Source organism: Sinohyriopsis cumingii, chromosome 4, assembly GCF_028554795.1.
Source record: "Sinohyriopsis cumingii isolate HCF-2022 chromosome 4, ASM2855479v2, whole genome shotgun sequence".
Lineage (NCBI taxonomy): Eukaryota > Metazoa > Mollusca > Bivalvia > Unionida > Unionidae > Sinohyriopsis > Sinohyriopsis cumingii.
This window is the reverse complement of record NC_142964.1, coordinates 38,931,725-38,947,179: the sequence shown is the minus strand read 5'-3', so window position 1 is coordinate 38,947,179 and position 15,455 is coordinate 38,931,725.

Below are 15,455 nucleotides of genomic sequence, written 5' to 3'. Positions count from 1 at the left end.
TCCCCTTCAATTTAAGACCTCTTAGCCCGATTCCCTCCAATAGACCCGATCGTTATATGAACGAATCAGTCATTCGCTATTCACGTCCATGTTTCGAAAATACGATGTTGCTATTATGTATAACAGAAATATGCACAGAGCTATGGGCAGCCGTCGCCGCCAAAATTACATTAATCAAATGATCTAGTAATGAAATCAAATGATTTAACCTTGCAAATGAAATGATCAATCCAGATTCCAAATGATGTGGTGTCACATGAAATGATTTAACGAACAAAACCGAATGATGCATTTAGATTTCAAATGACGTGGTATTAAATGAAATAATGTAGAGTGAAATGAAATGATTTAACCCATCAAACGGAATGATGAATTCAGATTCCAAATGATGTTGTGTGATATGAAATGATGTAGCATGAAATGAAATGATTGAACCCCAAAAATGAAATAATGAATTCAGATTTCAAATGATGTGGCATTAAATGAAATGATCTGGCATTAAATAAAATGATTCAAAGAACAAAACGGAATGATGATATCTGCTTCCAAATGACGTGCTAGTAAATAAAATGATGTAGTCTAAAATGAAATGATTTAACTCAACAAATGAAATCATGATTTTAAATTCCAAATGATCTGGTATTAAATAAAATGATTTAAAGAACAAAACGGATTGATGAAATCTGCTTCCAAATGACATATTATGAAATGAAATTACGTAGTATGAAATGAAATGATTTAACTCAACAAATGAAATGATGAATTCAGATTCCAAATGATGTGGTATTAAATTAAATGATTTAAAGAACAAAACGGATTGATGAAATCTGCTTCCAAATGACGTAGTATTAAATGAAATTATGTAGTCTAGAATTAAATGATTTAACCCAAAAAATGAAATGATGTATTCCGATTCCAAGTGATCTGGCATTAGTTGAAATGGTCTGAAGAACAGAATGGAATGATCAGCTCATATTCCAAATGATGTGGTATTAAATGAAATGTATGGAATGTAAACGGTCTGATCAAAGTGTAAATCAGCTAGCGTAAATCCAAACAAACACAGGGGGCGCTGTTAGCCAGACTTACAATCGACGGGCGTATTTACAGAATTCGTCTGAGATTTTAGCAGACGACATTTAACAGCTAAGGTTAGTGTTTCTTCTCATTTGATATAAACAAGAACTATGTTTTCCAATCAGGATAAATTGACTATCCACATTAATGAATGTCTGTGTATTTTATTTTAGAATCTGCCTTGTACTGCACGAGTTTTCAATGCTTCATCTCAGCTAGAACTATCAGCTAAGGAGATTAAATCTTCATCTTATTTGATCAATAGTAATTACCATGTTTAAAGACCTAAAGTAGCATACGCACTAAACCAACAATTTGTTGCCCGCCACTTTTTATATGAAAGCTTTTTCACACACACACACACACACACACACACACGGGGGGGGGGGAGCTGACCATAACCGGTTATAGACATTATTTAGATTGTATCCATTTCAAACGTATGTGACGAAAGGAATGCTCTGATGGTTCTTCTTTAACATCTATAGGTAGACAGTTCCAAATGATTGGACCCAAACTATTTTTTATGCAATTCCATTTCGGGCTTAGAAAGAAGAAAGTTATAATTTTTCATAGAGCGATGTATCGATAGACCAGAAACTGTATTGACATTATTTTTCCTTTTGCTGAACATATCGTTTATATAGTTTGGCGTCGAATCATTAGAAACTAAGTCTTTATACTTTGAACAAACTTCTTTTAGCAAAATTTCCACGTATGATGTTGTCACTCATATTTATACGTAACATTAATTTCATGTCATACGCTATCATTATTCTTAATCGCGTTCTAAGTCATACTTGCTGTACATACCTTACATATTGATTGGAATGCATCTATGGCTCTTCTTTTCATAATATATTTTCTCAGTGCGCGCCTGCACATGTGATACTGCTGACATATATACATATTTTATGGAATAAAATCTATGAGAAAAGTTATAGATCCCTACTGGAGTTATTCTTCAATAACAAAACATTATAATCACCATCAGTATTTAGCACCACTTAGACCAATAACTGGATGGCGCCTCCAGTCATGTCAGAAAAATGCGGAGAAGTGCTTGAGGGTGTGTACAGCACCACAATAAAACAATATCAAGAGAATAAATTAAAGACACCAGTAGCACAAATGTCATGTTCACCAATAATAATAATAATAATAATAATAATAAGAAGAAGAAGAAGAAGAAGAAGAAAAAGTTAATTGACATAATAAATCTGTTGATTGTGCACAAAGTTAGCTTTTCTTAAACTTTACGGTTTCGCTTGTTTCTGTTACTTAGTTTAACACCATATAGTTGTAACACTTCATATAGACCCAAACTTAAAGTAGCAAGAGATGCTAATTGTTGATACACGTTCCATGTTGATTTGCTTGATCTTTTTGAAGATGTGGACAGTTTGTCTTTTTAAGGGCTCATCACATACCACTTTACAAATATGGAAGTCCTTGTAGTGTTGAAACATATATCGAAAGAAAGACAGCAATGGAATCAATTTCTTTTCTTCTTTCTGAATTATCCCAGTATCATGTCTCTATGATTCTTGTACAATATTTTGTTTTCACAATTGTTCAAGGAACTTTACAAAACCATATATTACCATGAATGTTCCATCTTCGTTTTTATTAAAACTGTAGACGCACCAGAAATAATATGCAGATGGAAACTGGAATGGAATTATGAAACTACCTGACATTAATAATTCATTCAAACTAGATATTCTTATAAAATACAAAGTTATTATTTTGGTACTAGGTTATATATATATTGGAAGATAAAAGACTAAAAGTTTGGCTTATGAAAAAGATAAAATGTGGACAGAAATAGACACTACAAAAGAATAACTATTTAATTAGTATGCAAATTGATAAAACTTGTTGCACGAATGATGCATGCACAAGGTTCGTGTAAATTTTAATCATAAACTTTTATAAACTTCCATGTTAATATCATTTCAAAAACTTTATTTTAATTTAATTTTTATTTTAATTTTAAATTATTTATTTTAATTAATATTTTAATATTTTAATGGCCATAGTTTCTTCAGTGTTACTTCTAATATACATATAGCCATATATTATTACCGTTTACTGGTAATACATTTAAAATATAGCCAAAAAACAATGTCATGCCTTAAGTACATCCTCCTTTATAGTGACCAGTATATAAGAAATAAAGCAATATATACAGTGAGTTTCTTGATATGTGGAAGCCTGTAAAACTGACAGGATTATACAATTTTGGAGACAACGCTGTTATTGGTTGATCTTAAAATTAGTCAGTACTGAAAAGTTATAAGCTACCATGACAATAAATAAATAAATAAATAAATAAATAAATCTATTTATTCCTCTTCCTATTAGTATTATAAAAGAAGAAGAAGAAAAGCAAGAACAAGAAGAAAACGAATTATCTAAACTGATATAATGGTATGGTGATGACAACAATGATGATAGTGCTGCTAATGGTAATGATGATGAGCTGGAGGTTGCTTATTTTTTGCTTGAACATTGTTTTTTAACCGGATTGTATATATTTGTGATCACCTAAAAAAAACTCTTCTGCTAAAACACTTTTGGGAACCGATGAAATTTGGACTAAAATATTTCATGATGAGGTGCAGTGCTTTTGTGGAATTGGTTTTTATATTTGTGTGTATGTGACACAATTACACAAACGTATAAATTATTTTTTCTCACTTCTACAGATTATCACATCATCAGCTACGGGTGATTTACCCTAGCTACCTTATATTTTCTCGTCTCGGAATACACAAGGATGATAATGTCCTACTTTACTTCTAAGTTTGAATCTCTTCTGACTAAAATGGACTATTTTAGTAATAAACTAATATAGCTCATTCACTTTATCTGATATTAAGTGGCATGACAAGGAGATCAAACTTTGGGGGAGGGGTGCTCCACTGAGCTATTGGGCTTGACTTATACTTGGAAGCATACGATTAAGAAACCTTGATTTTAGGTATATGATGTCAGGAGAAGGAAGTATATAATATAAACTTGCATGCACTAGTGTTATAAAGGAGGGTGGGGGTACGGACGGAGTGTTTGCTCCGGGCGCTAGTGGCATTGGGGCACCAAAACCATGGATGGGAGCCAGAGGTGTTGTGGCGCAAAAAAAAAACCTTAGGCTATCATCGTCGTCCTGACGCTATTTACCTTTAGAACTCCACTGCTTGCATGCCAAGTTAGAATGTATTTATACTTTAAAAGAAACATTGCTCTTGTGGCAATGACAATTTGTTACTTTTGACATGACATATTATTATTATTATTATTATTATTATTATTATTGATATTATGTTCTTGTTGGCACTGCCAATGACACCAAAGTAGAAAAGTGTTAAAATATGCTTCGCTTCTGTAAAACAAGACGAGAGTTCGAAACTCGCGGCGGCATCACAATTCTTTTGTAAATACCTTTTTTGGCATTTTTATGTTCAAAATTTCTTTCAAATTCGGTCATCCCAATTTTACTTTTCCAATTTTTATCTTGAAAATGTATCGCTTTTTTATATTGATACCCACATTTATCTTTCTATGTGTCAGGCTGTTTAACAAGAGGTCACAATTTTTTAAACACCTTTTTTGTATTTTTAAATTCAAACTTTTTTTAAAAAAGTTTGCTCATCCCATTATTTTTTTTTTGTTTGTTTACTTTCTGAGATTTTTTTAAATGTTGAAACAGGCAAGTGAGCTAGGTACAAATAAATACCAAAAATAGCCACTACTTAAATCGATGGATATCAGGTAAAATCTAGCATGGGTCCAGCAGTCAGCAGAAAGCTCAAAGTACAAGCTTCGACCGTTCTATGGCAGAGAGAGAAAGAGAGAGAGAGAGAGAGAGAACACGTCTTTACCCTAAGGGCTACGTGGTATCACTTACAAATCGCTGATGCTGTTGTTTTTTTAAATAAAATTCTGATAGAATCCATGGCCTTTCCTTGTTATTTTCATACATCAGTTGCTAAATTTTGGGTTTATTCAAACATGATCTGTGCTTTTTCTTCGCCATAAAACACTCCAAAGGAGGTAACTGTTTATTGTTCACGTATTATTCTTTCAAAATATATGACTAAGTTCCCTCCCCGACCCCATTTTCATTACGTTTGGAAAGGAGAGTGGGATGTTTGAAGTATGCTTAGAGTGGTGAATAAGGGATTCTAAGAAAAATTATATTCGATATCAAAGAGGAAATATAAAAGAAGAAAGAAAAAAACCAACTCTAAAATGTCGCTGCAAACTGGATTCAATGGCGGAAAAAGAAGAATTGATAACATATAGACCTTGGACGAATAATGCTTTGCTCTCCAACTGTCGTCTGCAAAAATCTCAGCCGAATGCTGTAAATACGACCGTCGATTATGTTTCGGCGCGCTGACATCATACGTCATAGATAACAGCCCCACCCCCAGTGTTTGTTTGGATTTACGCTAGCTGATTTACACTTTGATCAGACCGTTTACATTCCATACATTTCGTTTAATATCGCATCATTTGGAATATGAGCTGATATTCCATTCTGTTCTTCAGACCATTTCAACTAATGCCAGAATCATTTGGAATCGGAATACATCATTTCATTTTTTGGGTTAAATCATTTAATTCTAGACTACATAATTTCATTTAATACTACGTCATTTGGAAGCAGATTTCATCAATCCGTTTTGTTCTTTAAATCATTTAATTTAATACCACATCATTTGGAATCTGAATTCATCATTTCATTTGTTGAGTTAAATCATTTCATTTCATACTACGTAATTTCATTTCATAATATGTCATTTGGAAGCAGATTTCATCAATCCGTTTTGTTCTTTAAATCATTTTATTTAATACCAGATCATTTGGAATTTAAAATCATGATTTCATTTGTTGAGTTAAATCATTTCATTTTAGACTACATCATTTTATTTACTAGCACGTCATTTGGAAGCAGATATCATCATTCCGTTTTGTTCTTTGAATCATTTTATTTAATGCCAGATCATTTCATTTAATGCCACATCATTTGAAATCTGAATTCATTATTTCATTTTTGGGGTTCAATCATTTCATTTCATGCTACATCATTTCATATCACACAACATCATTTGGAATCTGAATTCATCATTCCGTTTGATGGGTTAAATCATTTCATTTCACTCTACATTATTTCATTTAATACCACGTCATTTGAAATCTAAATGCATCATTCGGTTTTGTTCGTTAAATCATTTCATGTGACACCACATCTTTTGGAATCTGGATTGATCATTTCATTTGCTAGGTTAAATCATTTGATTTCATACTAGATCATTTGATTAATGTAATTTTGGCGGCGACGGCTGCCCATACAGAGCTTTTCTTACATTTATTGAATAGGTTATTAATACATCATGCATACAACCATGATGCTGTTACAAATTAGAAGATTTTAAATATATGAGAGAGAGAGAGAGAGAGAGAGAGAGAGAGAGAGAGAGAGAGTTTAAGTTAAGGGTATGCAATTTATGTTGTGCAGCAGTTCTGTTTAGAGCAAATAAACCTGGTTGCCGCACACGGCCACCTTAATAAAATTATAAATGTCAGTCATTTTTCCTTTATTTATTATTTTTATTTAGTTTGTTTTCCAAAAAACGCACCCTCCTCACTAATCTCTGTATAGCAGTAGCAGAGCGGCATCTTTCATCAGTCTATAATTTTTATTTCGCCATTATCCCAATTAGAATGAATAAATATTAATGTACGGTTTTAAAACCGACCTGGAAATTAATTTTCTTCCCAACATGGCTTGAAGAGAACTATTATTGTTCTGATTTATCTGATTTTAGTGTGCGTGTGTGTGTGTGTGTGTGCGAGAGAGAGAGAGAGAGAGAGAGAGAGAGAGAGATTTGGATTTTTAACGTAGTTGTAACTACGTTTCAGTCATATATCTACGATGTCTGCAGTGTGGCAGATTATATTAATGTCTAGCACTAGATCATCATGCCGCAGACAAGTAGCATCATGCCCCACCCAGTCCCATTTTCCTGACACTAGGCCGAACACTAACCTCGTAATGCTGAGCGCCAAGCAGGCAAATGTTAGTACCATTTTTGCATATGTTTAATATGACTCGGCCGGGCTTCAAACTCGCGAAAATAAAATAAAATTGTAAATTAAATTACTTGTTTAAGTGGCAGTTAACTAAATATTTTTATCTATTTGTAACTACAGTAGTTTTATCTAGGAATCATATTATCTAAAATTCATTACAATGTATAGTTTCAATAATTGTATTACAAGCGTTCCTATACTTTTTGTTAGGATTCTGTCCTTTAGATAAACGTGTATCAATAAACATTCAACTTAAACTTTTAATTTGTTACCAACACAAATACCCGTTGCAGCCCAAATATAAACTAATTGGTGCAAAGATATACCCTGCTTTGGTTGGAAAAACACAAAAATGCTTCAAGCAAAGTTACACTTGGTCACATAATAAGTGAGTGAGCTGGGAACAGGTGCTCGAAAAAGGTCAGGTGAACTGATGGTGGCGTGGTTAGGTGCCGTCCATTTAGTACGTACGCATGGAGGGGGAGGGGTAACCCAAATGCATACGCTTGCGTCCATTAGTACGTACGCATGGAGGGGGAGGGGTAACCCAGATGCATACGCTTCAATCAGACCCAAGCGACATATTCTAATAGGCGTGCCAAAGACAGTTCAGAGCACGTTACTGATAATGTACGTACGCTTAGGAAACGGAGTGGGTGGGTGGGTGGTGAAACCTCGATAATAATTTGTATAATACGTAACCTGTTCGACTGGGTTCAGTCGGCGTTTGAATTTTAGCGGACACTAGACAAACTGTTTAAAGTTACGCAGCTTATTTCTTTGATGCAGCCATACAATCAACGTCAGTGGACTATCTGTTTTATTAAACACGTTAATATTGTTAATCCTGTATGGTTTCGGCGTGGGTTAAATATAGACTGTTCTATAGAATTCGTGGGTGGGGGTGCGTCAAGCGTATGTACGCAGGTGGGGTGGGTATAAAAAAAAGTATGCATGTGTACATGGAGGGGGTCAAGCTTTGCCAGATTTTTGCGTACGTACTAAATGGATGACCCCTTATGTCAGTTGCAGTCACCATATATGGTGAAATAAATGCGAGATTTGCTAAAGCAAGTGTGACCTTACGCTGAATAAGTGCAAATATATGGGAGCGAAGAGGGATCAGACTATAAACTAAACTGAATGTCCACAAAGCCACAGTGTTGCCGACCCTGCTGTAAGCTTACGAAACATGTACGGTATACAGACGCCATGCCATGAAACTGAATCATTTTCACATGGTTCGCCTGAGGAATCTAATGAGGATAATATGGCAGGACAGGATTTGAAGTTCTCACACGGACAGATATTCCAAGCATCCACACTCTGCTGATGAAATCACAGTTGAGATGGGCAGGCCATGTCACCGGGAATTTCAGAAGAGCGACAACCAAGGATCTTCTGCGGTGAGCTGAAAGAGGCTGGCGAAAAGAAACACTTTAAAGATTCCTTCCAATCATAAATGAAATACTTCAGCATTGACCCTGAGTCTTAAGAAGTTCTCATACAGGATTGTTTCACTTTGCGGAGTCTCATCCATACTGGAGCTACAGAATCTGATTGCAGGAGAATTGAATAGGAAGTGCAAAAGCACGAGCAAAGGAAATCTCAGAACTTGAGGATGACTCCTGTTGTTCAAGCAGACCCAAGCGACATATTCTAACAGGCTTGCCAAAGACAGTTCAGAGCACACCGTCCTTTGATCAGCCAATCGCGTACTCACAGAAATCAAACCAGTTAGTGACGACAACAACAATGGTAATGGTTATCTCCCGTTTCACGAAGCGCTAACGAAAACAGTAAATTTCATAAATCGATAGCCGACTAAATGCAAGATTTATTTAACCCCGAAGAGCACGACAACGCGCAAAAAAAGCGTGCACATATAGAAGTGAAGACTTGATGATGGAAGTGAAAAATACATGATAATACACGAAATGAAGTTTACTTAGTTCAAATTACAGTGAAAACAAAAGAAAGAAAAGGGACCCCAAGTATTTGTAAGTATTTTGTAAGACTCTTAACATACCATACGTGTCCGCCAGGCTGGTTAGGATAGAGATGATATCCAAAACTGTTTAGCAGAGACGCTGACTTAGTAATATGAGGTAGCCATACTCCGAATATATTCACGTGAAAACTTTCTAGCTGCCACGCCCTCGCTTAAAAATGAATCAAGTTGCCATATACAGAGAAATACTATTTTGCCAGACGTCTCTGATATTTTTTGTGCTTTAGCGAACTATGAGGAAAGAAAAGATATTTTGCGACAGTTTATTTCGGCTTCTGCAAAACACATAAATTAGTATTCACCTGTAGGTTGTTTCACAGTTTATTGAGGGTGAAAAGGTCAAACCCCTAATTAGTATTTTGAAAGCGAGTTAAAAAGATTAGAAAACATGTGACTGTACAACATATTTCTAAGGTAGACTGAGTAAGACATGTAAACATATGCATTATAAAACTGTGTCCATGACAATACTATCTGACGGTGTTATCTCGGATTCCTATGTCTTCTAAAACTTAAAACGTTTACGATGTTGTATCAATTATTATCATAACTGGGGATCAAATCACACAAAAACTTCCACGTTTTTAGCAACAATTACCTTTGAAACCAATGTTCATCGAACGCGAATTTTCGTTTTGGTTATGCACACACCAACGAAATTAAAAAGGTGCACAAATATTACTTTACAATGTTTTTGTTTCTATGTTCGTGACTGCACCCGTAATTGTTTTAATTTGCGTTGTGTACCTTCTAATTTTCCTTTAAAACCGTCAGTATTTAAAGTTGTCCCAACATAAGTGCTTACGAACATTTATACCAAAGGTTGGTGGCAACTTTTAATTCTGATGGCTTAATCCATCTGAGTTGGCCAAGATTCCAATACGTTAACCCTGGTTATACCTTGGCGGATCGAGCAGATATTGCTCTGCTTCGCATCTGTGAATTTTACTGGATGCGGCGGCAACTTACAGCATCCAATCGAAATTAAGTTGTTCAATTCTGAACACCGTTCCTAAATGATCGAGACAAGGGGAACAGACAACTTGAATGGACTAAAAAATAAACAATTTCCACTGCCGGTCCATGTTTGTACAAATACTTTTCATTCAAATACACCTGTAATGGCTTCTCTCTGGTACTTTGACATCCTTTTGATGTTAAACTTACCAAGTATCCTTTTGAAGTAAATTGCTCCCACCATTTTCGCCCGATTTACAATTAACTGCTGTTACATGCTGTTGGTTAGTTGGTATTACATACTAAGGGAGGCAGCTCATGAAATCCAAGAAATGTCGCTAGGACAAAGTACTAAAACAAGGGTTGGCAACCTATTTTACATAGCGTTACACTTTTTTTCCGGATTAATTACAAAATGAACGAGCGCGTGCCACCAATACGAGAGTAACACTGTTAAAATCGAGATATTTGTCTGCCCTTCGCGTGCCACACAAAACCTCTTGACGCACCCACTTGTTGCACGCGTGCCGTAGGTTAAAGACCCGTGTACTAAAATATATGCACGACCCGCCAAGGTGTAGATACGGTTAACATATCGGAACCTTGACTAGCAAAAATGGGTTTAATCATTAAAGTCTGCTTTCGTTTTTAAAGATTAAACAAAACATATATTCCACATTTTAAAATAAATTCTAAAGCTCTTTGGTGCTACAGTATTTTAGTGGGATACCCTAGCGACAATGGGTAAATACATTACAGCCCCCCCCCCCCCCCCGGGACGGTCTGGCGACAACCTATTATAGTACACCCTGGGATGGTCTAGCGACAAGGGGAATTTAACATGGGGAATATTGGGTCTGTCGAGCGACAAGGGAAAGTGGGATTGTTACATAAGGACAATATGAATGGAACAGGTAAGGTGACGTCACGGTACTGAAGAATGGTAACAATGTTGCAACAATGTAGCAAGGAGCTGACCTCAATCGGGACGAAAGGGATGGATTCCTAGGATAAGGTTATTACTGTGAGAAATGTGACTATGGCTATAACTATCGAGAGCAAAACAAGCATTGTGGATCGAAATGCTCAGCATGCTTTGCTTCTCAGCACTGTCTGGACGAAGGACAAAAACGAGTGCATTGCCCTGCTTGTCAACGCACTTTTGTCAGCACTAACTGTTACCAACAAAATCTGAAGACGCAAGATTCACAGCAGAAAAGAGTTTGTCAACTTCTGAGAGTGTGTTCCACTTGTGGACAAGTCATACGTAGCAAAAATGCCAAGGCAAACGCATGTTCAGTAAAGAAACGATGTCACATTTGCAACCAATCGTGCAACACGATTGCTACATTAAAAAATACCAACCACAAAATGAAGAAAATGAGTAGAAGAAAGGCAATTTCTTCTTTTACGATTTCGAATGCATGCAAGAAACTGTCATTCACATTCATTATTTCTGCGTGGCTCACCGAGCGTGCGAGAAGTGCATCCAAGAGCCTATCTTTAGTCATTGTCCTCACTGCAGCAAGGTTCCTGGAGGAAAAAATCTTTCGGGGGTCGAACACGTTAGCCGATTTCGCCCAATTGATCTTATACCCCTTCGACGAGACGTGGGGCTAAGAGCGCATCGAACGTTACGGAGATTGTCATCGCCATGCCACGGTGATGACTCACAATTTCTCGGGATACGATGGACAGTTTCTTTTGAGATACTATACGGAGCAAAGTACCGGACGTACGAAAATGACTTTGAACGAAGCCAAAATCATTTACATGCAAGTGGGTCGAATGCAGTTTAAAGATTCGATGAGTTAATTGGCCATGCCTTTGAGATGAATGTCTACAAGGTTTGGAATGGCAGAAATGGCCAAAGGCTGATTCCGCACTTTTTCAATACCGAAGCCAATCAACATGCTGTTCTACCCCTTTTGTACGAGGCTCACTACTACGAGCCCGACAACATGCGCACCGAACTACGATAAGCTTTTTACGCTTGGTACCACACTCACGCCTCAGACCTTTCGACTTTCATGAAGAAATGTAAAAGTATTGTCGTTCCGACGTGGACATTTTACGGCGATGCTGTTGAAAATTTCAAGAATTATTCATGGAGCACAGGGGGATCGATTCGTTGAAACAAGCCTGCATCATTGTCAAAGCGTGTTCCTTAGTGTACCGCCAACGATTTATGCCTGTCATCAGCCCTCAAACGACGAATTTTGTCAAACGTCAATTCTCGGTCAAAGCCGTACGCTGGCTGCATAACTTGTGCGACAAGGAAGACAACGGCCGCAACGGAGGAGGCGAAAAGACCATTGGAAGGTATTCGGTGGATGGCTGAGACATAGAAAAACCTCAGATAGTGTACGCGTTTAACGGGTGCTTATTTCACGGATGTCCCCTCTGCTACCCTCAACGTGACACTCAAAATCAGTTTTTACAACGTACCATGGAAGACTTGTACCAGGCCACTTGTCAGCGGCGCTTAAAGTTAGAACAACAAGGATACCAAGTAATGGAAATGTGGGAACACGAGTACTATCACCGTTTAAAAACCAATCTCAAGTTTAAACGTATCGTGGAAAGTTACAAACTGGTTGCCAACGAGGAGAAAGGAGAAGAAATCAAATACATGGACGTGTGTTCGCTGTATCCTTACGTGTGCAAATATTGTCACTTTTCCACAGGGCACCCAAAATTGCTGACCGAACACATCGACGTGGAAAACATTCGACAATACGAAGGATTGATCAAGTGCAATGTCTGTCTCCCACGGACTTGTACCATCACGTTTTACCTCACCATTGCCAGGGGAAACTGATGTTTCCCTTGTGCCGTACTTGTGCCGAAACCTGCAATCAAGACCAGCTTTTTCAGCACACGCAGGTAGAACGCGCCTTGACGGGAACGTGGGTCAGCGTGGAAATGTTCAAAGCTCTGGACCTGGGAAACCAATTGTTAGAAGTGTACGAAATTTACCACTTTCCCAAGACAGAAAAATACCACAAGGGCGACCAAACTCAAAAAGCATTTTCTCAGACTACGTGGATGCCTTTTTAAAACTGAAACAAGAAACCAGCGGCTATACTTCCTGGTGCCACGCTCCCGAAGACCAAAATAAATTCAAAGAGAAATACTGGGAGCAGGAAGAAATCGCTTTAGACCAAGTGGAGAAAAACGAAGGAAGGCGATCGTTTGCTTAAGTGATGTTAACTTGCTTGTGGAGTAAAATGGCACAACGACCGTGTTTACCCAAGACAGAGTATTTGACAGAAATATTCCGCTACTTCCAGATGATTCACGACAAAACCCAATAAATGAAAACGTGGACGTTCATAGTAAGGACTTGATCTTAGTCAATTACAAAGAAGAACTGGACTTTGTACAAGCCGACGAATTTGGAAATTTTCATCATTGTAACTTACGTGACAGCCAATTCTCGCTTAAAATTGTACGAAGTTTTAGAAGTATTAGGCGATCGCGTCCTGTATTTTGACACGGATAGTCGCATCTACATCGATCGCCTTAGTCATTGTTACCTTAAATTTGAAGCAGACTTTTAGGAGCCTGGATGGACGAGCACCCCGACGACAAGATTTTAAGTTTTGCTAGTGGTGGTCCCAAAAATTACATCTATGAATATCGGGACAAACGAGAAGTGCACACCATGTGAAAAGTGAAAAGATTGCCTCGCAATTATCGCACCAGTCGAGTGGTGAACTTTAGCGTACTGAAAGAAGCTTTGCAGTCTGGACAGGATGGAAACTTTAAAGTGACTACCTACAAACTGCACAAGATTGTACGTTTACCCACACACCAAATTGTTAGTCGACCTTTGGAAAAAGTGTATGAAATCATGTACCAGAAGCGAGTGTGGCGTCCCAACCGCTTCACTTTAGCGCGTCGATATTGGTCAGCATATAAAAATGGACAACGTCCAAGGCCGATAGTTCCTTGAAATTATCAAGACCAAGCGAGAAAGATGAATCATTTTAAACAGACATCATTCAAGTTCGGTGATTCTCAAGTGGAGTGCGATGCTGTGCTTGCGATGAGAGCGATGCCGTACGCTATGACATCAGCGATTCAGTACCACATCAAGGGAACTTTGCTATAACTACTACTACTATTACCACTACACCTAAAGTGGAAAGTGATGTGCGTGTCAAACGTGACAAATGCGAAAGCGATGCCACTCGTTATCGTAGATTATTCACTGTTTTGCATGGTGGATGTCAACCTCCACGTGAAACCATGTAGCTACTACTCTACGGATGTCATCCAAAACTGAGCAAACTCCTGCGGATATCACCGTACCCTCATAGAAACCATGCTGTGAAAGACGAATATTTGTTCCCTGTGCGTTTGCCCGAATACTGCAACTATGAAAGTCGACTTCAAACGTTCCAAGGAAAATGCCCTCAATATCTGGGAGGACCTACCCCCAAAGAATTAGCCAGAGCCGGTTTTTACTGCTTGGGTACAGGGGATAAAGTCAAGTGCTTCAGTTGTGGTGTGTCACTTCACGAATGGAAGCAGACAGATTCGGCTTACCTAGAACATGCTCGATGACCTCCGGATTGTCACTACTTACCTCTAGGCACTGAAGTGGTATACCGTGTCGTTTAAGAAACCAGCTTGGCTAGGAGTAAAACGTTGGACAACACATAGACAAGTATTTAAACCCAATTTAAAAAATAATATTCAAGGATTACCAAACGAATTGCAAGAGAAGATATTCAAGGAAGTTTGATAGGGACATGCCAGAGTAAAGTCTCATTTGGTGACTGTAGAACGTTTGTGTCGAGAAATTCACAAGAGGAAAGTGAAAAAAGTCAACAAACGCGTCAGATTTCTCTGGATCAAGTCTGCGTTCATCCGATTATTCCGCTTTAGACCGTTTACATCAGAAGATTTCATTGACATTCTTGACCTTCTTGACCGTTACCCTGAATGACAGTGGTCAGAAATTAATCATTATGTCCATTAATTTCGCTCTAGGAGAAGATTTTAAATAAAATAATACTGACTGACATGATCGTGGATACTTTACGAGAGAACACTCGTGGTTTGCCTGTGGAGTGGGGAGAACGCATTTACAGAGAGCAGGTAAAAATACAAGTGAAAGGCAAAGAAAAATTGCACCGTCAGGTTACCGTTGTTTAAACCACTGGCACCTGAACGTTGTAAGAGGACTGATTCAGATGAAAGTGTTCCAGTGGTCAGACATTGTTAAACTGGAAGGATTGGTTTGCTGTCACTGCCTCTTTTTACTACAAGGTAGATATACTGCAACGAATTCCAGAGT